Source organism: Euprymna scolopes, chromosome 46 (assembly GCF_053919585.1).
Source record: "Euprymna scolopes isolate OS-2025 chromosome 46, ASM5391958v1, whole genome shotgun sequence".
Lineage (NCBI taxonomy): Eukaryota > Metazoa > Mollusca > Cephalopoda > Sepiida > Sepiolidae > Euprymna > Euprymna scolopes.
The window spans coordinates 15705617-15730637 of NC_136527.1; the positions used below are offsets into that span (position 1 = coordinate 15705617).

General features: G+C 34.3%; 1 long non-coding RNA gene across 3 annotated transcripts; it reads right to left on the bottom strand.

The window, feature by feature from the left end:
• Window positions 1-665: 665 nt before the first annotated feature.
• On the bottom strand, window positions 666-6968 carry LOC145270066 (uncharacterized). 3 transcript variants are annotated; one of them, XR_013865304.1, is made up of 4 exons: window positions 6598-6968; window positions 4778-4833; window positions 2972-3084; window positions 666-1816 (listed from the first exon to the last, which is right to left on the bottom strand). It is a non-coding gene; the product is annotated as an uncharacterized LOC145270066 (long non-coding RNA). The 3 variants fall into 3 exon arrangements; XR_013865303.1 differs by lacking the exon at window positions 6598-6968 and having other exon boundaries at window positions 666-1813; window positions 4778-5048; XR_013865302.1 differs by lacking the exon at window positions 6598-6968 and having other exon boundaries at window positions 4778-5047.
• Window positions 6969-25021: the final 18053 nt, after the last annotated feature.

A 25021-nucleotide genomic window follows, 5' to 3' on the forward strand; every position in this document is an offset into this window, starting at 1 on the left:
AATAATTTTATTTATTTAAGAAATCATTAATTTTTTTTAATAAATAAAACGATTTTTAAGATAATTAAAGCAACTTTTAAAATAAGTAAAATGATTTTTAAAATAAATAAAATGATTTTTAAAATAAAATGATTTTTAAAAGAAATGAAATAGTTGTTAAAATAAATAAAATTATTTTTAAAATAAATAAAATAAGTTTTTAAAATTTATGAAATAATTTTTAAATTAATAATATACTTTTTAAACAATTAAAATAACTTCTAAAATAAATGAAATAATTTTTAAAATAAATGAAATTGAGCTGATCTGTATAATTACTCTATAATATATCTACTAGGGGGGGCAGCTTTGCCTGGTCGTAAAATATGCTTAAATATGATATTTTAATTTGCCTTTTATTCCTCTATAATTTTACCTGTTCATATTTGACTTTTACTTGAAGTATCCTAGTGATCACGTCAATTTGGCGCCACTATATATATTGTGAACCGAGCGACCGCTTCTCTGAAAAAAGCCTTTTGTAGACATACAGAAAAAGCGAACACACATACAAACATATATTTTCGCTTTTATATTTATAGATTTATATATATATATATATATACATATATATATATATATATATATATATATATATATATGTAAACAAAAAAATTAAAGACCGCAAAAATATATTTTACAATAATTCATTGTTCGACAAGATACTCAAAAAAGGTATATTGAACTTTCCTTAATCCGCAGAGTTTCAAAGAAATATGTTCTTCTCATCAAAAGAAAGATATTAGCAAATGAATATTATAACAAAGCTTGTCCTGCCTTGATAGGGTTCAAAATAGACTTCGTGGCCTGGTGGGAGATGTCCTTTTCTCTTCGCTGCAACCTCTATCTCACAGAAGAGATGTTGCGAGTTTGTCTCTGCTTTATCGTTATTTTCATGGAAAGTGTTCGACTGAGCTTCAATCTATGGTCCCCCCTCGCCAAACTTTCACAAGAAACACTAGACTAGCTGAAAACATTATCAATAATTTTCCCCACTCTTTATCTGTGCCTAAACCTAAACAGATTCCATGATCAAAGCTTCTTTCTTAGAACTGCACGCCTGTGGAATTGTCTTCCGTTTTCCTGCTTTCCAGCTGTCTATAATATGGTTGTCTTCAAGTCCAACGTGAACAAGTTTCTGATGAGCCGTTCCACTTAAGTTAACAAATTTACCGAACTTCCATTACTATCGATTACTATATTGTCCTTTTGACTACTCTACACTCTTTAACCCTTATCCTTGAGTGGCCTATCGGCCTTGACGTCTATGTAAAAAAAAAAAACATATTATCAATAAGAAATTTGTTCCGAAAAGAAAAATTTGGCATAATCCAAATATAGGTAATCCAGGTTTGCAGAAAAATCCGTTAACAAGCAAAAAGTAAAGATTATCAAAATTTTTTAAATCTCTGGTCGCCTATATCGAGCTCTCCTCAGTGGATTTCTGATACAAATCAGTGATTCAGATACAAACAGAGGCTGAAGAGGGACCAACATAGGCGATCAGGGATTGGTCCCATTTGTTTTAGACTTGAAACCGACAGTACCAATGTTTTTATAATCTCTTTTGTAACAGGACAACAGGAAAGGGAAGACTTGAAGGATGGAAATGGTTTTCAAAAGAAAAACTTGAAAAAGAAATCTGTATTTTTACAACTCGGGGCTGGATTAAAATACATTTGGAAATATTTCTCACCTGTTTTTCCGGTCCGAGAGCAGGTGAGTCGGACTCAAGGATCAAATGTTCTAGCGGAAGTTGTTTCACAAGTTTTTGCTTCTTGGAAGACATGAAAGACAAGAGAAAAAATGGTCGGTCGACATTGAATAGAAGAAAAGGTTTGGGTTGGAGAGAAATGACAAGAAAAAATTATTTTTTTTCATATGGCCACTTTTATTGATAGTACATACATAAAACTCTAGTCCCCTTCCAAGTAATCTCCTCTGGCTGTAATGCACTTGTTGTACAGTTCCAACACCTTCTGGAAGTTCCCCTAGTGTGAGCGTGCCAATTGTCATTTCACAAAGGAGAGGCACCAAATATATATATATATATATATATTTTTTTTTTATTACATTTTCACCCCAAACAAGGCACATTGCCACTTTGGTGTAAGGGGCTATTATCAGGGTAAACAACTACTGGGGTACTATGTAGGGATTTGGGCAGCAAGATGTTGGTTCACGTTGCACTTGAACTTCTGCATGTCAGTACAGTTGGGAAAGCAGTGACCTGGAATGGAATTCCAAAGTCTAGCGGTTCTGGGGAAGAAACTACTGGAGCAGAAAGATCTTTTACATCTAGGGATCTCTACTGTGTGGGGGTGGGATTTTGCAGCTTGTCGGGTCTGTTGAGGGTGTTCATGTCGTGGGGGCACAAGTGCTTGCAGTTCATCAGAGCATTCACCATTAAAATACTTGTAGAACAGGCAGAGGGATGCAACATTCCACAGCCAAACAACGTCGCAGCCCACAAGAGCCATTACGACAGCATTTAAAGAAACTATAAATTTTAAAACCAAGTTGCGGACAAAAAGTCCAATTGTAACCCTATGTCCAAGTGGCAATATGCCTTGTTAGGGTTGAACGTGAGTGAAAAAAATGTTTTAATAAATGTTGTGGGGTACAAATCACCCCTATTTGAGAACTAAGTGGAATCAACCAGTCCTATGAATACCACTGTTTTCAGTAACTAAATGGATACATTCATACCATGTTTAACCGCATGCTACGAACATGTTCCTCTCATACCACTTCAGTGGCTCTTGGATTCTTTATGATAAATACATATTATATTGTATACACTTTACACTACTTGTGGTTTCTTTCATTTGTAACCCATAGCACGGGTCTACAACAATAATGTAATTGTAGACAAGAGAAACGATAATTTCTTATGGCAAAAAAAAAGTGTGAGTGCAAACTAATTGCTTACCTGTTCGCTCCTGACAATGGATGGCGGAATGGAAAAATAATAACCTTCTCTCACGCCTTCCATTGCAACCGCGGGCCGACCATCAAATGCATGTAGAAGCACATTCTTGGCACCTTTTATTTATAAAAAGAAAACACAGATTTTGTATAAAATAATTACAGTTTTTGTATTAGTTTTTGACTTTACATAATCTATTAGATGAATCTCAAATGTCTGTTTATGTATGTTTTTATGTCTGCTAAAACTTTCGACACACACGACACATCAGTTTCGTTTTGAAGCTCAATGTCTCAGACAACAAATATCGAAAAATTAATTCCTTCAACCTCAACTCACCTGTTTTTTACAAGGAGGTGGTCGCTTTTTTTGTTGATATTTTCGCAAGTCATCGTCTCTGTTGAACTGACTACTCTTAATTTCAACGCTCTCGGCTTCCGATTTCGCCATGGACGCATTGGCCAAGACGTTACATTTTTGTTTTTTCCTCCTTTGCTTCCGGCCTTGAACCTGCCTGCTCCCAATATTTTTAAACAACACCTCTCTCCACCCGGGCTGCCTACTATTGTTTTGATCCCCTATACCTCGCTACTTCCACTCCTTTTTGGAGGGGATTCCTTACTACACCACCTCCACACACCCAGGCAACGCCGGGTACCTCTGCTAGTTATATTTTATTTATTTATTTTATTCTATTTTCACCCCAAACATGGCACAGTACGGCGCTACTATCGGGGACATAATTTGCAGGGATATTATGAAGGGAGATGAGTAGCAAGATGTCTGTTCACATTACACTTGAACTTCTGCATGTCAGTAAAGTTGGGAAATCTCAGGAATCAGAGATAGATATTTTTAGAATCTTAGGAATCGGAGATGGATATTTTTTAGAATCATCGGAATGGAGGCAGATATTATTGGAATCTTAAGAATTGGAGACAAATGTGTTTACAATCTTAGGAATCGGAGGTGGATATTTTTAGAATCTTAGGAATCAGAGGCAGATATTATTGGAAACTTAAGTATCGGAGACAAATATGTTTAGAATCTCAGGAATCAGAGATAGATATTTTTAGAATCTTAGAAATCAAAGATGGATATTTTTAGAATCTTAGGAATCAGAGATAGATATTTTTAGAATCTTAGGACTCGGAGGCAGATATTATTGGAATCTTAAGAATCGGAGATGGATATTTTAAAAATCTAAAGAATCAGAGGCAGATATTGGAATCTTAAGAATCAGAGACGGATATTTTTAGAATTTTAGGAATCAGGGATGGATATTTTTAGAATCTTAGGAATCAGAGGCAGATATTTTTTAGAATCTTAGGAATCAGAGACGGATATCTTTAGAATCATAGGAATCAGAGATAGATATTTTTGGAATCTGGAGAATCAGAAATGGATATGTTTACAATTCTAGGAATCGGAGATGGATATTTTAAGAATCTTAGGAATCAGAGGCAGATATTTTTAGAATCTTAGGAATCAGAGACGGATATGTCTACAATTTAAGAAATCAGAGATGGATATTTTTTAAATCTAAGAATTGGAGGGGGGGGGCGGATATTTTTAGAATCTTAGGAACCAAAGATGGAATGCTTTAGAATTCTAGGAATCGGAGACAGATATTCTTAGAATCTTAGGAATCAGTGACGGATATGTTTACAACTGTAGGAATCGGAAGCGGATATTTTTTAGAATCTTAGAAATCAGAGGCGAATATTTTTGTCATGATCCTGAGCATCTAAAGAATCACTTTACATGAAAGAACGGCAACGACAGAAAAGGCAACAAGAATTCACTTACCTTGTTCTTTGAGTAATGTAATTGTCGGCCTCCCAGCAGATCTAGAGTGAACATTCCTATATTAAAAGGAGAGAAATATATTTTAAAATGCAAATTGGAGAAGCAAGCAATGATATTTGCATTGTTTGGGGATGGATATTTTTAGAATCCTAGAAATTAGAGGCCGATATTTTAAAACTCTTAGGGATCAGAGGCTGTTAAGTTTAGAATCTTAGGAATCAGAGACGGATATTATTAGAATCAGAAGGATAAGAGGTGGATATTTTTAGAATCCTAAGAATTAGCGATAGATATTTTTAGAATTCTTGAAATCGTAAACGGATATTTTTTTAATCTTAAGAATCAGAAACGGATATTTTTACAATCCTAAGAATCGGATATAGATATGTTTAGAATTCTAGGAATCAGAGACTGATATTTTGCGAATCATAAGGATCAGAGATGAATATGTTTAGAATCCTAGGAATCAAAGACGGATATTTTTTGAATCCTAGGAATTGGAGATGGATATTTTTAGAATCCTACAAATCAGAGGTGGAATTTTTGAGAATCCTAGGAATTGCTGCAGATATTTTTAGAAACCTAGGAATCGGAGACGGATATTTTTTTAATCATAATGATCAGAGATGGATGTTCTCATAACGTTTCAGCCGATGTAACCTCCAAACTTTTTCGGGTGCATCTTAAGGTTACAGGCTTTCATTCCGTCAGCCATGACAAAATAGAATTCATAAGTAATTCACAATTGTAGGTCATCTGTATATCGAAAGCCAACTTTCACTGGACAATATCTAAACTTCATCTCCCCCACCCATATAATGTAAAGAAAGGAATAGTCTGTTGCCTACAACGCCGAACAAAAGTAATCTATATAATTATAAAACTCAAATGACCTTGTAACGAGTGATGTAACCCACTTTCCGGTTTACGACTTCCGGTTGCGCACGTGTACATAAACATAAACCAATGACAGCATAACCAAATAAACACCAATCGCTACTTTTGCAGAATTTGACATGCGCACTGAAATATTAACGTTATTATTTAGAAATTATTATTTAATATGAGAAAGGTGGGGATGTTTTGCAACTATTCTGTATTACAAGTATACTCTCGCAATTTTCTTACAAATAAATCAACTTTGACCCATTGACAATGTATTGTTTTACTGTTTACGTTTTCAGCATCCCAACTGTTTTTGTTTTTGGCGTTTAAATTATCCAAATAAAAAATTGTTAATACTTTCTGCATTTTTTTCACATCGTTCATTTCCGTATTACGTTTAAGTTATTTTAACGCAATTTTCTTACAAATAAATCAACTTTGACCCATTGACAATGTATTGTTTTACTGTTTACGTTTTCAGCATCCCAACTGTTTTTGTTTTTGGCGTTTAAATTATCCAAATAAAAAATTGTTAATACTTTCTGCATTTTTTTCACATCGTTCATTTCCGTATTACGTTTAAGTTATTTTAACGCAATTTTCTTACAAATAAATCAACTTTGACCCATTGACAATGTATTGTTTTACTGTTTACGTTTTCAGCATCCCAACTGTTTTTGTTTTTGGCGTTTAAATTATCCAAATAAAAAATTGTTAATACTTTCTGCATTTTTTTCACATCGTTCATTTCTTTATTACGTTTAAGTTATTTTAACGCAATTTTCTTACAAATAAATCTACTTTAACCTTTGACAAACATAAGAGCATTTTACAACGTATTGTTTTACTGTGTACGTTTTCAGCGTCCCAATTGTTTTTGTTTTTTTCGCGTTTAAATTAAACGATATATCAAAATTTGAATAGTGCAGATTTACCTATAAGTATGGCAAACCACTTATAATTTCAAAAATAAACCATTATAAACAGATCGACTCATAGAAATCTATCTATATTCTTTTTTTCATTTTTAATATACTTTCATAGAAATGTTTCTGTTACGTCACAAAAAACTATTTTCTTTACGTCACAAGTGTCATGCTCATACATTAATTCCATAGCTAATATAACATACTGACCCAACGGGTCACAGGTAGTCTAGTATCTATCATGTGGAATTTTCGATTTATGTTTAGAAAAATAGGTAACTTTACACGAATAGGTAGGATTTTTTTTTCATGTTTGAGTGATCCGTCCGTGATTTTTCACTTTAATATACTTTCATAGAAATGTTTCTGTTATGTAAAAAAAACAAAAAAACTATTTTCTTTATGTCACAAGTGTCACGCTCATACATGAATTCCATAGCTAATATAACATACTGACCCAACGGGTCACGGGCAGTCTAGTATGTAATAGCAGCCATGCATATCAAGAGAAGGTTTTCTCTTAAACAATCTGCTGAAACAACTATCCAGAGAGCATGACATCAGCTCCAAGAAATCTGGACCAAACACCCGAAAACTCACCACGGTCCATATACCATACATGAAGGAGTATGTACTGTTATGACGTGGGTAAATGGAATCCTTCATAACAGTAAAAAAACATGGTAATAAATCACATCAACGGAGAGACCATGGTTATCGGTTAATAAGGTTTATTGATTGTTAACCTAACGATTACATAAACGTATATATACACATATGAATATCGCAAGGAAAATTAGCAGAGACAAATAGTTTTGGAGCTAGTTTTATTAATGCGTGTATTTTTAAATGTAAATCACTGGCGACCATGTTTGAACAGTTTGAACAGGCAGCGTATGAAAGGGGCCAACCCTCAGTTTGTTCAGGTATGCTGAAAACGAATATCGCAGCAGAACTTAAAACACTTGTTCAGGTAGGTAAAAGAGTAACTTATCTTGCCTTTGGTAACATTTATATATTATATATTTGTTTTGTATTTTTTTTTTTTAACTTTTACGCTTTGTTGTCTTAACTCCGAAGGATTAACCTTAGAATTTCCACAGGTCTCATTAGTTAAAACGAATTATTTCGCAGTTCAAATTGGCGTGAAATAAACAAATCTGACTGACACAGGGTTTGCCATTTCCGGTTGTCGCCGCCGACAACGCTCTTATATTTACAATCGAAAGCGTCGCCAAGATCGTTCGTCGCTGTGTCTGTATGTGTAGGAGTGGGGGCAAAGTTGTAACATTCAATAAAATCAACAGCTTTAATTTCTATGAATCGTCATTCGCGTATCGGTGCGAAGTCGAGTGTCGGCGTTCTTGTCTCGTTGAAGGAGAAGTAAGTTTTATAAAACAGTTGAGTTGGAAATAGATTTCTGCACGTACATGGCTGGACGATAAAAATAACAATAATAACAACAATAATTATTATCTTCAAGTCTCTTCTTAAAGGGACTTTTCGGCTACGAAGTTACAACTAGCTAATCGACACTCACACTGTCAATGAGTTATGCGAAACAGACGGACTGTTCCGCTGTATCAAAGTTATTAAGTGTGGTTAGACTTAAACTCATCAAAGCCAGTAATCTAAGTTTCAACAAGCTAATAGACATTCGGCACTTTCAATGAGTTATGCGATCACCGCCACTTGTCCAAAAACGGACTCTTCCGCTGTATCACAGTTATTAAGGGTGGTTAGAGTGTAACTCATCAGAGCCAGTAACCTAACTTACAACTAGCTAGTCAACATTCGACACTGTCATTGAGTTATGCGATACACTGCTAATTGTCCAGAGACGGACTGTTCTACTGTATCACAGTTGTAAAGGGTGGTTAGACTAAAACTCATAAGAGTCAGTAATCTAATTTACAACTAGCTTATCGACAGTAGACACTTTCACTGAGTTTACGTGTGTGTGTGTGTCTTTTTGTGTGTCTTTTGTGTGTGTGTGTGTGTGTGTGTGTGTGTGTGTGTGTGTGTGTGTGCTTCGTTGACATTCAGACTGTCCATTTTAAAATCGTTCGGGTATGCTGAAAACGAATATCGCAAGGAAAATTAGCACAGACAAATAGTTTTCCAGATACTAATGCGTGTATTTTGAAATGTAAATCACTGGCGACCATGTTTGAACAGGCGGCATATGAAAGGGGCAAACCCTCAGTTTGTTCAGGTATGCTGAAAACGAATATCGCAAGGAAAATTAGCAGAGACAAATAGTTTTGGAGCTAGTTTTATTAATGCGTGTATTTTGAAATGTAAATCACTGGCGACCATGTTTGAACAGGCGACATATGAACGGGGGCAACCATCAGTTTGTTTAGGTATGCTGAAAACGAATATCGCAAGGAAAATTAGCAGAGACAAATAGTTTGGGAGCTAGTTTTATTAATGCGTGTATTTTGAAATGTAAATCACGGCGACCATGTTTGAACAGGCAGCATATGAAAGGGGCCAACTCTCAGTTTGTTCAGGTATGCTGAAAACGAATATCGCAAGGAAAATTAGCACAGACAGACCAATAGTTTTCGAGATAGTAATGCGTGTATTTTAAAATGTAAATCACTGGCGAACATGTTTGACCAGGCGGCATATGAAAGGGGCCAACCATCAAGTTGTTCAGGTATGCTGAAAACGAATATCGCAAGGAAAATTAGCACAGACAAATAGTTTTCCAGATACTAATGCGTGTATTTTGAAATGTAAATCACTGGCGACCATGTTTGAACAGGCGGCATATGAAAGGGGCAAACCCTCAGTTTGTTCAGGTATGCTGAAAACGAATATCGCAAGGAAAATTAGCAGAGACAAATAGTTTTGGAGCTAGTTTTATTAATGCGTGTATTTTGAAATGTAAATCACTGGCGACCATGTTTGAACAGGCGACATATGAACGGGGGCAACCATCAGTTTGTTTAGGTATGCTGAAAACGAATATCGCAAGGAAAATTAGCAGAGACAAATAGTTTGGGAGCTAGTTTTATTAATGCGTGTATTTTGAAATGTAAATCACGGCGACCATGTTTGAACAGGCAGCATATGAAAGGGGCCAACTCTCAGTTTGTTCAGGTATGCTGAAAACGAATATCGCAAGGAAAATTAGCACAGACAGACCAATAGTTTTCGAGATAGTAATGCGTGTATTTTAAAATGTAAATCACTGGCGAACATGTTTGACCAGGCGGCATATGAAAGGGGCCAACCATCAAGTTGTTCAGGTATGCTGAAAACGAATATCGCAAGGAAAATTAGCACAGACAAATAGTTTTCCAGATACTAATGCGTGTATTTTGAAATGTAAATCACTGGCGACCATGTTTGAACAGGCGGCATATGAAAGGGGCAAACCCTCAGTTTGTTCAGGTATGCTGAAAACGAATATCGCAAGGAAAATTAGCAGAGACAAATAGTTTTGGAGCTAGTTTTATTAATGCGTGTATTTTGAAATGTAAATCACTGGCGACCATGTTTGAACAGGCGACATATGAACGGGGGCAACCATCAGTTTGTTTAGGTATGCTGAAAACGAATATCGCAAGGAAAATTAGCAGAGACAAATAGTTTGGGAGCTAGTTTTATTAATGCGTGTATTTTGAAATGTAAATCACGGCGACCATGTTTGAACAGGCAGCATATGAAAGGGGCCAACTCTCAGTTTGTTCAGGTATGCTGAAAACGAATATCGCAAGGAAAATTAGCACAGACAGACCAATAGTTTTCGAGATAGTAATGCGTGTATTTTAAAATGTAAATCACTGGCGAACATGTTTGACCAGGCGGCATATGAAAGGGGCCAACCATCAAGTTGTTCAGGTATGCTGAAAACGAATATCGCAAGGAAAATTAGCAGAGAATGACCGACTACTAGTTTTGGAGCTTGTTTTATCAATGCGTGTATTTTGAAATGTAAATCACTGGCGACCATGTGTGAACAGTTTTAACAGGCGGCATATGAAAGGGGCCAACCCTCAGTTTGTTCAGGTATGCTGAAAACGAATATCGCAAGGAAAATCAGCACAGACAGACCAATAGTTTTCGAGATAGTAATGCGTGTATTGTGAAATGTAAATCACTGGCGACCATGTTTGAACAGGCGGCATATGAAAGGGGCCAACCATCAAGTTGTTCAGGTATGCTGAAAACGAATATCGCAAGGAAAATTAGCAGAGAATGACCGACTACTAGTTTTGGAGCTTGTTTTATCAATGCGTGTATTTTGAAATGTAAATCACTGGCGACCATGTGTGAACAGTTTTAACAGGCGGCATATGAAAGGGGCCAACACTCAGTTTGTTCAGGTATGCTGAAAACGAATATCGCAAGGAAAATCAGCACAGACTGACTATAGACTCACCATCAAAGTATTGAAATATTTTTTATTTTATAAAGGAATCACTACTTATCAAGCCCCAGAGGCCACTCGAGGATAAGGGTTAAAGTGTGTACATACAGTAGTCAATGGACAATATCATAGTAATCGTTAGAAGTGTAAATTTGGTAAATTGGATTATTTAAGAGGAACGGCTTATAAAGAACTTGTTTACATTGGACTTGAAGACGAGGAAATAAAAATATAAAGTTGAAAGAACTAGCGAAAAGTATCATTTTAACGATGCATTTCAAATCGTAAACTGCCTGTTTACATTTTTTTTTTTACATTTTTCGAAGATAATAAAAAGTGTAAAAAAAGCAAACCTTTAGAATCCTAAAAAGATCTCCCGGGAGCATTTTTGCAACATGAAAAATATACAAACCAAAATAAAGAGAGGAGGCAACCCTGCTCAAAAATATGGTTTATTACATCGCCTAAAAAAAGAAGAAGAATCGGGGGCTCCGTGGGGAAGTAAATTGTTTTCTTTTTTCTAACTTGGTTTTAAAAAGTTTTTATTGCTAACATTTATTTTCATGAACTCTAACCACACCTCACAACCCTAATCCGGCCGGTCGGGGAAAACAGTTTTTATTTTTTTTAAATTTGGTGAATACGACAACACACATACGCACGCATGTACACACATACACACACACACACACACGCACGCACACATAAGCATATCACTTGTAACCAAGCTAAAGAAGAGAGAGAGAGTGGGGGAAGAAGAGAAAGGATCGTACGTGCCGGGGTCAAACAGAAGTTAAATGAAATCGATTATAAATCGCTCGACAAAGTTGTGTCTGAACTTTTTATTCTATGAAACTTAAGATTAATAAAACGAAATAATCGTGACCCGTGGAAATTCCACGGCGAATATTTCGCATTCAATAAGAACAAAACGAAAAAGTAGTGAACAAATAAATATATAAGAAAATGAATGTTACCAAAGGCAAGATAAGTTACTCTTCTACCTACCTAGATCACATTTTTGTTGTTTTAACTTATTTTAAAACGTTTATTTAACACAAACAAAAGTAGCGCACGGTTTTAAGTTAGAACAATAAAGAAGTGTCTGACATTTTACAGACATCTTGTGAGACTCGATAATCGCTCCAAACTCGAAAATTAAGCAAAATACTGGTAGGAACACATCTAATAAATGTCAGCAAACGTTCGAACCTGTTTTCTTTTTCACATTAGCGAAACTCTTATCAGAGCAAAAGCGAAAATGAGAAGCAAACACAAATGAAGAAGTCGGTTTTTATCGTTGAGCACAAAAACAACAACAAAAAAAGAGTATCTAATCTAATAGTGCGTGCTATAGGTCAATCTCCAACGTCTGTCCCATCGCCTCGGTGTTGCATCCCTGTTTACAAGTACTTTAATGGGATGTGCTCTCATGAACCCATAGCACTTATACCAGTGCCCGGAAAACTTGTCCCGGGAAAACTCGTCTCTGGAAAAATCGTACCCGGAAAACTCGAACCGTTCAGTTTGTTCAGGTATGCTGAAAACGAATATCGCAAGGAAAATTAGCAGAGAAAAATAGTCTTGGAGCTAGTTTTATTAATGCGTGTATTGCGAAATGTAAATCACTGGCGACCATGTTTGAAGAGGCGGCATATGAAAGGTGCCAACCTTCAGTTTGTTCATGTATGCTGAAAACGAATATCGCAAGGAAATTTAGCACAGACAAATAGTTTTGGAGCTAGTTTTATTAATGCGTGTATTTTGAAATGTAAATCACTCGCGACCCTGTTTGAACAGTTTAACCAGGCGGTGTATGAAAGGGGCCAACCCTCAGTTTGTGCAGGTATGCTGAAAACGAATATCACAAGGAAAATTAGCAGAGATAAATAGTTTTGGAGCTAGTTTTATTAATGCGTGTATTGTGAAATGTAAATCACTGGCGACCATGTTTGAACAGGCGGCATATGAAAAGTGCCAACCCTCAGTTTGTTCAGGTATGCTGAAAACGAATATCGCAAGGAAAATTAGCAGAGAAAGACATAGTTTTCGAGATATTATTGTTTGTATTTTTAAATATAAATGCATAAACACACACATACACACACACTTTCATAAACACACACACTCGCATAAACATACACATACACAGACGTACACACATATACACACCAACACAAATCAACTTTCCGTTAAAAACTGTCATGAGCTGGGGAGGGGTGGGTGGCCTAAGTGTCAAGCGAATTTGAAAGTTAACGAAATGGATTTCATTTCAACTTCGTTTGCCAATTCCCCTTCCCTTCGCCCACTCCCCCCCACCTGCCCCTCTCTCTCTCTCTCTCTCTCTCTCTCTCGCGCGCGCGCGCTTCTCCGTGTCCTTATATATAGACAGACAGAGAGGGAAAAGGGGGGGGAGAGACCGAAAGAGACAGAGAATGTGTCTACGCTCTCGTCCACCAACGACGCACACACCCACATACACACACACACTTGCATTAACACACACATACACAGACGCACACACGTCTACATTCACTCTTCAAACTTGTGGGAACATGCCAACCGGATGCTAACGTCTCCAGCATAGAGACAAAATAAAAAAATCTTCGTTTGCACATGGCTCCACGCATCGCTTCCGTTTGGAAAAAGAAAAATAAGAAACCATAAAAAGAATTATGAACCAATGGCAGAGCTCCCCGCCGAAAATAAAGGCCTGAAATATGACAGCCCCTGGGAGCCGGTTTACGACTATAAAACGAGGGGACCAGAAAGAAGACGAACAGAAGAAAAGAGATTCGCCCAGCTGTGTCAGTGAACGCACGGACATTCTTCCACCCGACCTCGCTCTCCAGTTAAAAGCCTGATACATATCACCGAAGTAGCACGACTGGCCGCCACTTACCACCCCCGTCGTCTTAAAAGATAACCGCCGCCCTGCCGCTGCTTTATTTTTGCCTATTTCTCTGATGTCAAACAAATTTAAGGTATTTATATTTTCCTCATTTCAAAGTAGACAAGTAGACGACGCATTTATTTAAGGTGTGTAAACTGCACGAGTGTTCAAATGAACGTTGTTACTATGCGCACAGTTCATAAACAAGTCGAATTTCTTTTCAAATTTCGACACTTGTGTAGTTTACACGATTTTCACGTTTAACGTCTTTTTATATTTAATTTTATATTTTATTATACAAAATACTGTTAGAAACCCAGCCAATAAATATTACCGTGACAATTTGGCAGTTTATAGACCATAATTTTGTCGATAAACTTTAGAATTACCGTGACAATTGTGCAGTTTATAAACCGTGGTGTTGTTGGATAAACTATTTTTAATTTAAATCTAAATTAATGTCTTTTAATTTAATTTGTTAGATGAAAGTATATATATAATATTATTTAAGGGCGGTCGATAAACTTTAGAATTGCCGTGACAATTGTGCAGTTTATAAACCGTGGTGTTCTTGGATAAAATATTTTTAATTTAAATCTAAATTAACGTCTTTTAATTTAATTTGTTAGATGAAAGTATATATATAATATTATTTAAGGGTGGTCGATAAACTTTAGAATTACCGTGACAATTGTGCAGTTTATAAACCGTGGTGTTGTTGGATAAAATATTTTTAATTTAAATCTAAATTAACGTCTTTTAATTTAATTTGTTAGATGAAAGTATATATATAATATAATATATAAGGGCGGTCGATAAACTTTAGAATTACCGTGAGAATTGTGCAGTTTATAAACCGTGGTGTTCTTGGATAAAATATTTTTAATTTAAATCTAAATTAACGTCTTTTAATTTAATTTGTTAGATGAAAGTATATATATAATATTATTTAAGGGCGGTCGATAAACTGTATAATTACCGTGACAATTGTGCAGTTTATAAACCGTGGTGTTCTTGGATAAAATATTTTTAATTTAAATCTAAATTAATGTCTTTTAATTTAATTTGTTAGATGAAAGTATATATATAATATTATTTAAGGGCGGTCGATAAACTGTATAATTACCGTGAGAATTGTGCAGTTTATAAACCGTGGTGTTCTGGGATAAAATATTTTTAATTTAAATCTAAATTAACGTCTTTTAATTTAATTTGTTAGATGAAAGTATATATATAATATTATTTAAGGGCGGTCGATAAACTGTAGAATTACCGTGACAATTGTGCAGTTTATAGACCGTGCTTTGCTTTCCTTGTATAAAATTCTGGATGTGTTTTTCCTCCCTAAAGTCCAACCCTATCCTCACCGTGGTAGGGGGGTGTAACGTTGTAGTTTAACAGCTACACGGCTAAATGGGCTCTGGCAAAAAAAAAAAAAAAATCCAGAAAATGTCGGCATTAGTTTGTTGCGTCCGTCATCTGGTCGTCTTTTTATACGCTTGCATGTGGCGAGCAAAAAGGCGTGAAGGGGGCAGGCTGAAAGGAGAACAATACCCGAAAGATGTAAACCGAACGAAAGAGAAAAATGGGCCTCCCTCCAAGGCCCTGTTTTCTCCCCAGCCTGCTCCCAGTTTCCCCGATTTTGCATGCAACTGGTTTTGAGCTTTTGGGAAGCTCTTTTCTCAGTGTCGGGGTGTTGACTCCACTTCCAAGTTAACAAATAGCTGCAAGTCTGGGTACGGTCCGATTGGTTCCGAAGCTCTTCCGCTGTGAGGTGCGCTTTCGAATCTCCCGAAGGGGGCTACCCTCTAAGCAGGCGACACGTGCTCGTGTTACTATGTAATGCATGCTTGCCTCGACTCGACTAAGGACGACTAGAGTTCGACTAGATTGTGTGCTCACAAGCCGCTTTAAGGCCGCTTTTATTATTCCTACTGTCTACGAACTCCGAAACGGTATGGTAGTGCAATTATATATGACCGTCCTCCAATACGAAATGGTAGTGCAATTATATATGACGGTCCTCCGATATGATAGTAGGAATGCCAGTTTTGTGAGCGATCATCGCCGTCTATGAACACAAACTAGTGGTATCTTTACGAATCCTGTTGGGTAGAGAGATCACCTCTGTTTTCTGCTCCGCCTGTTATTCTGAGTAGAAACCGCTTTTTAGTAGATGTTCGCAGCAAAGCTTGTTTTTATATAGTGCCCCTCCTTTCAGGAGTTCATCACCTCGCTGCCCAGACAAGAGCTTTCCCCGGCGGAACCTGTTTCTTTTCTTTTTCTTTTTGTTTTACTTTCCAGTTTAATGGCGAAGGAACAGTCACCAGCAAGTGGTCTGCACCGACAGGAAGATGAGTATAGTATCACCCTTTCTTCTTTCTATTTCGATTTCAGTCTTTGTGATTTGAAAATTTAATTTAACTGTTTTCATTGTTCCAGCTTTCACACAGCAGTAGATTATCAACACTATAAATATCATTTCTTTTTTATAGATTGGAACAAGCAATGAAACCTAGCAGCATCACCGTTCCTGTCTGCAACATGTCTTGTGCACTTTGAATCAAGTATTTTTTCTTTGCGTTCAAGCACATCTGGGTACAATCAAATTGTGTATGATGTATGTCTATCTGTTTCTTCCAACATTAGCATCTCGAAGTGTTGGCAGCAATCATTGTCATAGAAATAGAGTAAGTATTCTTTTTCTTTCCTTCTGTGTGTATATTTTTGTAATTTCAGTTACTCCTCTTGATCATGATGGAATTCTACTATCAGCTATTGTGAGAATTATGTGGATTAGAAAAAACAACTGAATCCAGCAGCATCAGCTATCCTAGCTTCCACATGTTTCCTGTAGTTACAGAAGTCCTCAAGTAAGTGTTTCTTTCTTTGTGTACATGCACATCTGGGTACAATCAAATTCTAAACTATTAGCTTTATTTAAATGAATGCAGTTCTGCTTGTATTTCTTCTCATCAGCTAACTTATGCAACTACAAAAAAAAAAGTAGTACATGGGTGTTTGATCATAACCAGAAAGTTAAATATATCATTAAAAAAAAAGTTTTTAAATTATTAAAAAAAAGAAGTTTTTAAATTATTAAAAGGAAAAAAATCATCACAGTAAAAATTATATATATGTAACAAAGAACACAAACAAACATGAAATTGCCATGAGTTTCAGCAAGAAGCACAAAAGAGAAAAAGTGGAGATAACACCTGGGAAGTAACAGGTAAGAATTTTCTTTATTTCTTATCTCAACTAGCGCATAGATTTTTTTCAAATATACATTAAAAAAAATTACCCAAGGCAAACAATTGATGGAAAAACTAAGCATTAAAGTTCAATTAAGCATAAAAAAAATAAATTCTAATAATTATGTAATCTATATACAAATTGTCTCCCTTGAATATATATATATATACATATTCAAGGGAGACCATTGGTATATAGATTACATAATAATTAGAAGTTATTTTTTTAATTGAAATATATATATATATTCAAGGGAGACAATTTGTATATATATCATATAATTATTTGAAGTTATTTTTTAATTCAAATATATAAATATATATATTTATTTATTTATTTCAATTAAAAAAATAACTTCTAATAATTGTTATCTATATTCACATAGTCTTCCTTGAATATATATATATATATATATTCAAGGGAGACAATTTGTATAAAGATCACATAATTATTAGAAGTTATTTTTTTTAATTGAAATAAATATATATATTCAAGGGAGACAATTTGTATATAGATCAGATAATTATTAGAATTATTTTTTAAATTGAAATAAATACATTTATATATATATTATACTAGCATAGGTTACTGGCGTAGCCCCGGTGTTTAGCGGTGTATGCTGCCCCCCTCCCAAACAAAAAAGAAAACAGAAACGGTTAATTTTTTAAAACTTGACCCCTATTATGAACCCTTAAAATTTATTGTTTTGGGCTCCAAATGAGATATTAATTTAGATCCATGTCCAAGGAAACTATATGTAAAATTTCAAGTGTTTAGACCCATAATTGTCGGAGATTTGTAGGGTTCTCAAAGGCCAAATCATTGAAGTTTGACCCCTCAATCGCCAAATTTCTGTCCAAGTACCAATCACATAGATTTTCCAAAATCTCAGTACCCTTTTTATCAAAATTTGGAATATGTAGACTAAAATTGACAGAAATGTACACACAGACAGACATATTCAATTCTATAGATAGATAGATAGATAAATAATGAGAGACAGAAAGATAAATATATACAATGATTAATGAATTAGTAGAGATAGTTGTTAAATTTTTGGAAATATGTATGGCAATTTGATGGTAAGACTTAGAGCTAACTGTAAATATTTAAAATATATACACAGAAATTCAAATGACAGGACTTATATGCAGAGTGCTCAATACATCAGTAGAGCAAGGTAATAAATTAAAAAAAATGTATACGTCAATTTAGATAACCACAATTTTTTTGGTATTCTTGTGTGAATATGACATAATGTAATATAAATTTTAATAATTTTATTCTAAATGTTATGATTCTCAATGAAAAATCTAAAATGTCAATATATATATATATATATATATATATATATATATATATATATATACACACATATATATATATTTCAATAAAGAGAATAACTTCTAATAATTATGTCATCTATATAACAATTGTCTCCCTTGAACATATATAGATTATATATATATATTAAATACATATATATATATATATATATATATATATATATATATTTATTAAAAAAAATAACTTCTAATAATTATGTGATCTATATTAAAATTGTCTCCCTTATTTCAATAAAAAAATAAGGTCTAATAAAAATTACAAATTGTCCCCCTGTAATATATATATATATATATATATATATATATATATATATATATATACATATATTTACTTATTTCAATAAAAAAATAACTTCTGATAATTATATGATCTATATACAAATTGTCTCCCTTTTTTTTAGCACTATTTAAAGTGTAATTATTAAATAAAAATCTAAATAAAATGTCTTTATTGCTCTGTCTTATTGAGCACTCTTATATAACTCTGGTTAAATCTTTATGTTTACTTATCCTGTAATAAAATGTTTTATAATATCAGCTCTGTCTAGTTTTGAGCACTATTTTAAAGTGTTATTATTAAGTAAAAATCTAAATAACATGACTTTATTGTTCTATGTCTCATTGATTGAATTGAAATAAATAAATATATATATATATATATATATTTACTTCAATTAATAAAAATAACTTTTTATTATTATATGATCTATATCAAATTGTCTCCCTTGAATATATATATATATGTATATACATATATATATATATATATATATATATTTATTTATTTCAATAAAAAAAAACTTCTAATAATTATGTGATCTATATACAAATTGTCTCCCTTGAATATATATATATATAGATTATATATATATATATATGTATTTCAATTAAAAAAATAACTTCTAATAATTATGTGATTTATATATTTACCAATGATTCTTGCATGTGCTCCATAGTTTTATATAGCTGTGTAGTAAATTTAAAAATTGCTTTGTTTAATTATACAAGACGATTTTACTTTAAGAGTGCTCAATGCATTTATAGAGCTTTGTAGTAAGAGTTGGAAACATTTTGGCAATTATTTTAGACAAATCTACTTCCAGAGTGCTCAATATATTAGTAGAGCTAAATAAAACATTTGAGAAACAGATATGGCATTTCAACTGCATAAATTTATTTTGACAGAGTTCAATACATTAGTAGAGCTAAATATAGACTTTCAAAAAACGTATGGCAATTCAGCTACACGAATATACTTAAGAGTGCTCAATACATTAGTAGACGAAAGAATAAAATTCAGAAAACATGAAGAGCTCTGCAGTATGTTTTGAAAACCTAAATGTCAATATGTAAGTATAGATATACTGTAAGTGTTTAATATATATATATATATATATATATATATATATATATATATATATATATATATATATATATATATGACAAGTATTTAAAACAAGTTTCTTATTTGAGTGCCTAATATATTTGAGAGCTTTATGGTAACTTTATAAAACATATTTCAAAATTATGTTAGATAAATTGTCTTTGAGAGTGCTCATTTCTAAGTAGAGCTCTGTAGAAAATTTTTGAGACATGTTCAGCAATTTAAGTTCATATGAGTTAATAAATAGAGCAATATAGTGACTTGTGCAAACTTATATGGCACTTATCCTAGACAAGTTAACTCTTGTAGCTGTGCAATACGTAAGTAGAGTTCTGCATTAGTTTTGGGGTATGGTTCTCACTTTATTAGGGCAATAACTTGGACACATTATACTATGGACAAATCCATTGAGGACAACCAAAGGTAACCTGTTTTTTTCCACTCTGCTGAATAAGACTCATCCGTCTTGGTTCACTCTTGGGACATTAAAACACACAAGGTGAAGAATTAAAAAAAGAATGCAAAAATGTAAATGTCTTTGCAACTCATTCATTTTCACTTTCATAACACAAAAACATATGTAAAAACTTGATAAAAGAATGCACAAACAATAAAATACAAGTTTGCTGTCTTGGAATCTGAAATCAGTAGAAACTTCCCCTACTGAAATTCCTGCACACCTAAAAAAAAAAAAAAAAAAAAAAGAAAGAAAAAAGAATCCTTCCCAATGCAATACTTTTCAAGCAATTACAGTGTCAGACTTGGTACTGCAATGACTCTGTAAACTGAAAAAAATATACATAATAAAAAATGTTAAGCAAAATTGATTCATGTTAACACCTCTCCCAACACCACAGATTAACTACAAAAATACTTGATAAAGCAAAACACAATTACAAATGTGTATGAAAAAAATAAAAATAAAAAAAATCAACCAAGCAATGGCTCATGATTTCCTGGTGTTTGATGGAATGTGAGTAGGCATACAGCCTGGATAATTTTCCAAGGTAAGTGATGATATTCATCATTATTGTCTTTTTGGATTAGTTCAGATATATCTCATAACTATAATTGTTTTATGTATATATTTATATGTCTAGATGTTATGTGTGCTATTTGCATGTTCCCTATAGAAAAAAAGCTACATAAAATCTACAAGTGTATTCTGATGTAGAATTAACCAGTAAAAACAATGCTTGTGTTCCTGATATACAAACTATTTCCTATTAGCATATAAGTTGAATCATGAAATGTATCTCCCTTGCCTGTCTCTCTTTATACCTCTGTATTTATCTAGATCTGTCTATCTCCCTTTTCTTATTCTTTATCCCTATTCCCCGTCTTGCTATCCCAGGTAACAGTAGGCGTCGATGAGGCACATCCAGACGCCAACCTACACGGTGCAGAGAAAGGACAGAAAAAAAAACTAAGTCCCGATGTGCCTAGCAGATTAGAAGGCATTTTGCTACGCCTACATGCACCCAACATGGCAGTAGGCGTCGATCGGGCACTTCAAGACACTTACTTACACTGTTTTGAACTTAGAGATTTCAATTGAATACTACTTGACATGTGTTGGTCTAGTAGCTCCTCATCTACCTATACCTACGTCCACCCCTGTAAGGACTTAGAAATTTTCATTTGAATACACGTTGAGAAGGCTTGGTCTATAGGATTCTCACCTATCTATACCTACATCCCCTCTTGTTTGGACTTAGAAATTTTCAATTGAATACACGTTGACTTGCATTGGTCTATAGGATTCTGATCTACCTATATCCACATCCCTTCTTGTTTGGACTTAGAAATTTTCATTTGAATACACGTTGACTTGCATTGGTCTATAGGATTCTCATCTACCTATATCCACATCCCCTCTTTTTTGGACTTAGAAATTTTCAATTGAATACACGTTGACTTGCATTGGTCTATAAGATTCTCATATACCTATATCCACATCCCGTCTTGTTTAGACTTAGAAATTTTCAATTGAATACACGTTGACTTGCATTGGTCTATAAGATTCTCATATACCTATATCCACATCCCGTCTTGTTTAGACTTAGAAATTTTCAATTGAATACACGTTGACTTGCATTGGTCTATAGGATTCTCATATACCTATATCCACATCCCGTCTTGTTTAGACTTAGAAATTTTCAATTGAATACACGTTGACTTGCATTGGTCTATAGGATTCTGATCTACCTATATCCACATCCCCTCTTGTTTGGACTTAGAAATTTTCAATTGAATACACGTTGACTTGCATTGGTCTATAGGATTCTCATCTACCTATATCCACATCCCCTCTTGTTTGGACTTAGAAATTTTCAATTGAATACACGTTGACTTGCATTGGTCTATAAGATTCTCATCTACCTATATCCACATCCCCTCTTGTTTTGACTTAGAAATTTTCAATTGAATACACGTTGACTTGCATTGGTCTATAAGATTCTCATCTACCTATATCCACATCCCCTCTTGTTTGGACTTAGAAATTTTCAATTGAATACACGTTGACTTGCATTGGTCTATAAGATTCTCATCTACCTATATCCACATCCCCTGTTGTTTGGACTTAGAAATTTTCAATTGAATACACGTTGACTTGCATTGGTCTATAGGATTCTCATCTACCTATATCCACATCCCCTGTTGTTTGGACTTAGAAATTTTCAATTGAATACACGTTGACTTGCATTGGTCTATAGGATTCTCATCTACCTATATCCACATCCCCTGTTGTTTGGACTTAGAAATTTTCAATTGAATACACGTTGACTTGCATTGGTCTATAGGATTCTCATCTACCTATATCCACATCCCCTGTTGTTTGGACTTAGAAATTTTCAATTGAATACACGTTGACTTGCATTGGTCTATAGGATTCTCATCTACCTATATCCACATCCCCTGTTGTTTGGACTTAGAAATTTTCAATTGAATACACGTTGACTTGCATTGGTCTATAGGATTCTCATCTACCTATATCCACATCCCCTCTTGTTTGGACTTAGAAATTTTCAATTGAATACACGTTGACTTGCATTGGTCTATAAGATTCTCATCTACCTATATCCACATCCCCTGTTGTTTGGACTTAGAAATTTTCATTTGAATACACGTTGACTTGCATTGGTCTATAGGATTCTCATCTACCTATATCCACATCCCCTGTTGTTTGGACTTAGAAATTTTCATTTGAATACACGTTGACTTGCATTGGTCTATAGGATTCTCATCTACCTATATCCACATCCCCTGTTGTTTGGACTTAGAAATTTTCAATTGAATACACGTTGACTTGCATTGGTCTATAAGATTCTCATCTACCTATATCCACATCCCCTGTTGTTTGGACTTAGAAATTTTCAATTGAATACACGTTGACTTGCATTGGTCTATAGGATTCTCATCTACCTATATCCACATCCCCTCTTGTTTGGACTTAGAAATTTTCAATTGAATACACGTTGACTTGCATTGGTCTATAGGATTCTGATCTACCTATATCCACATCCCCTCTTGTTTGGACTTAGAAATTTTCAATTTAATACACGTTGACTTGCATTGGTCTATAGGATTCTCATCTACCTATATCAACATCCCCTCTTGTTTGGACTTAGAAATTTTCAATTGAATACACGTTGACTTGCATTGGTCTATAAGATTCTCATCTACCTATATCCACATCCCCTCTTGTTTGGACTTAGAAATTTTCAATTGAATACACGTTGACTTGCATTGGTCTATAGGATTCTCATCTACCTATATCCACATCCCCTCTTGTTTGGACTTAGAAATTTTCAATTGAATACACGTTGACTTGCATTGGTCTATAGGATTCTCATCTACCTATATCCACATCCCCTCTTGTTTGGACTTAGAAATTTTCAATTGAATACACGTTGACTTGCATTGGTCTATAGGATTCTGATCTACCTATATCCACATCCCCTCTTGTTTTGACTTAGAAATTTTCATTTGAATACACGTTGACTTGCATTGGTCTATAGGATTCTCATCTACCTATATCCACATCCCCTCTTGTTTGGACTTAGAAATTTTCAATTGAATACACGTTGACTTGCATTGGTCTATAGGATTCTCATCTACCTATATCCACATCCCCTCTTGTTTTGACTTAGAAATTTTCAATTGAATACACGTTGACTTGCATTGGTCTATAGGATTCTCATCTACCTATATCCACATCCCCTCTTGTTTGGACTTAGAAATTTTCAATTGAATACACGTTGACTTGCATTGGTCTATAGGATTCTCATCTACCTATATCCACATCCCCTCTTGTTTGGACTTAGAAATTTTCAATTGAATACACGTTGACTTGCATTGGTCTATAGGATTCTCATCTACCTATATCCACATCCCCTCTTGTTTGGACTTAGAAATTTTCAATTGAATACACGTTGACTTGCATTGGTCTATAGGATTCTCATCTACCTATATCCACATCCCCTCTTGTTTGGACTTAGAAATTTTCAATTGAATACACGTTGACTTGCATTGGTCTATAGGATTCTCATCTACCTATATCCACATCCCCTCTTGTTTGGACTTAGAAATTTTCAATTGAATACACGTTGACTTGCATTGGTCTATAGGATTCTCATCTACCTATATCCACATCCCCTCTTGTTTTGACTTAGAAATTTTCATTTGAATACACGTTGACTTGCATTGGTCTATAGGATTCTCATCTACCTATATCCACATCCCCTCTTGTTTGGACTTAGAAATTTTCAATTGAATACACGTTGACTTGCATTGGTCTATAGGATTCTCATCTACCTATATCCACATCCCCTCTTGTTTGGACTTAGAAATTTTCAATTGAATACACGTTGACTTGCATTGGTCTATAGGATTCTCATCTACCTATATCCACATCCCCTCTTGTTTGGACTTAGAAATTTTCAATTGAATACACGTTGACTTGCATTGGTCTATAGGATTCTCATCTACCTATATCCACATCCCCTCTTGTTTGGACTTAGAAATTTTCAATTGAATACACGTTGACTTGCATTGGTCTATAGGATTCTCATCTACCTATATCCACATCCCCTCTTGTTTGGACTTAGAAATTTTCAATTGAATACACGTTGACTTGCATTGGTCTATAGGATTCTCATCTACCTATA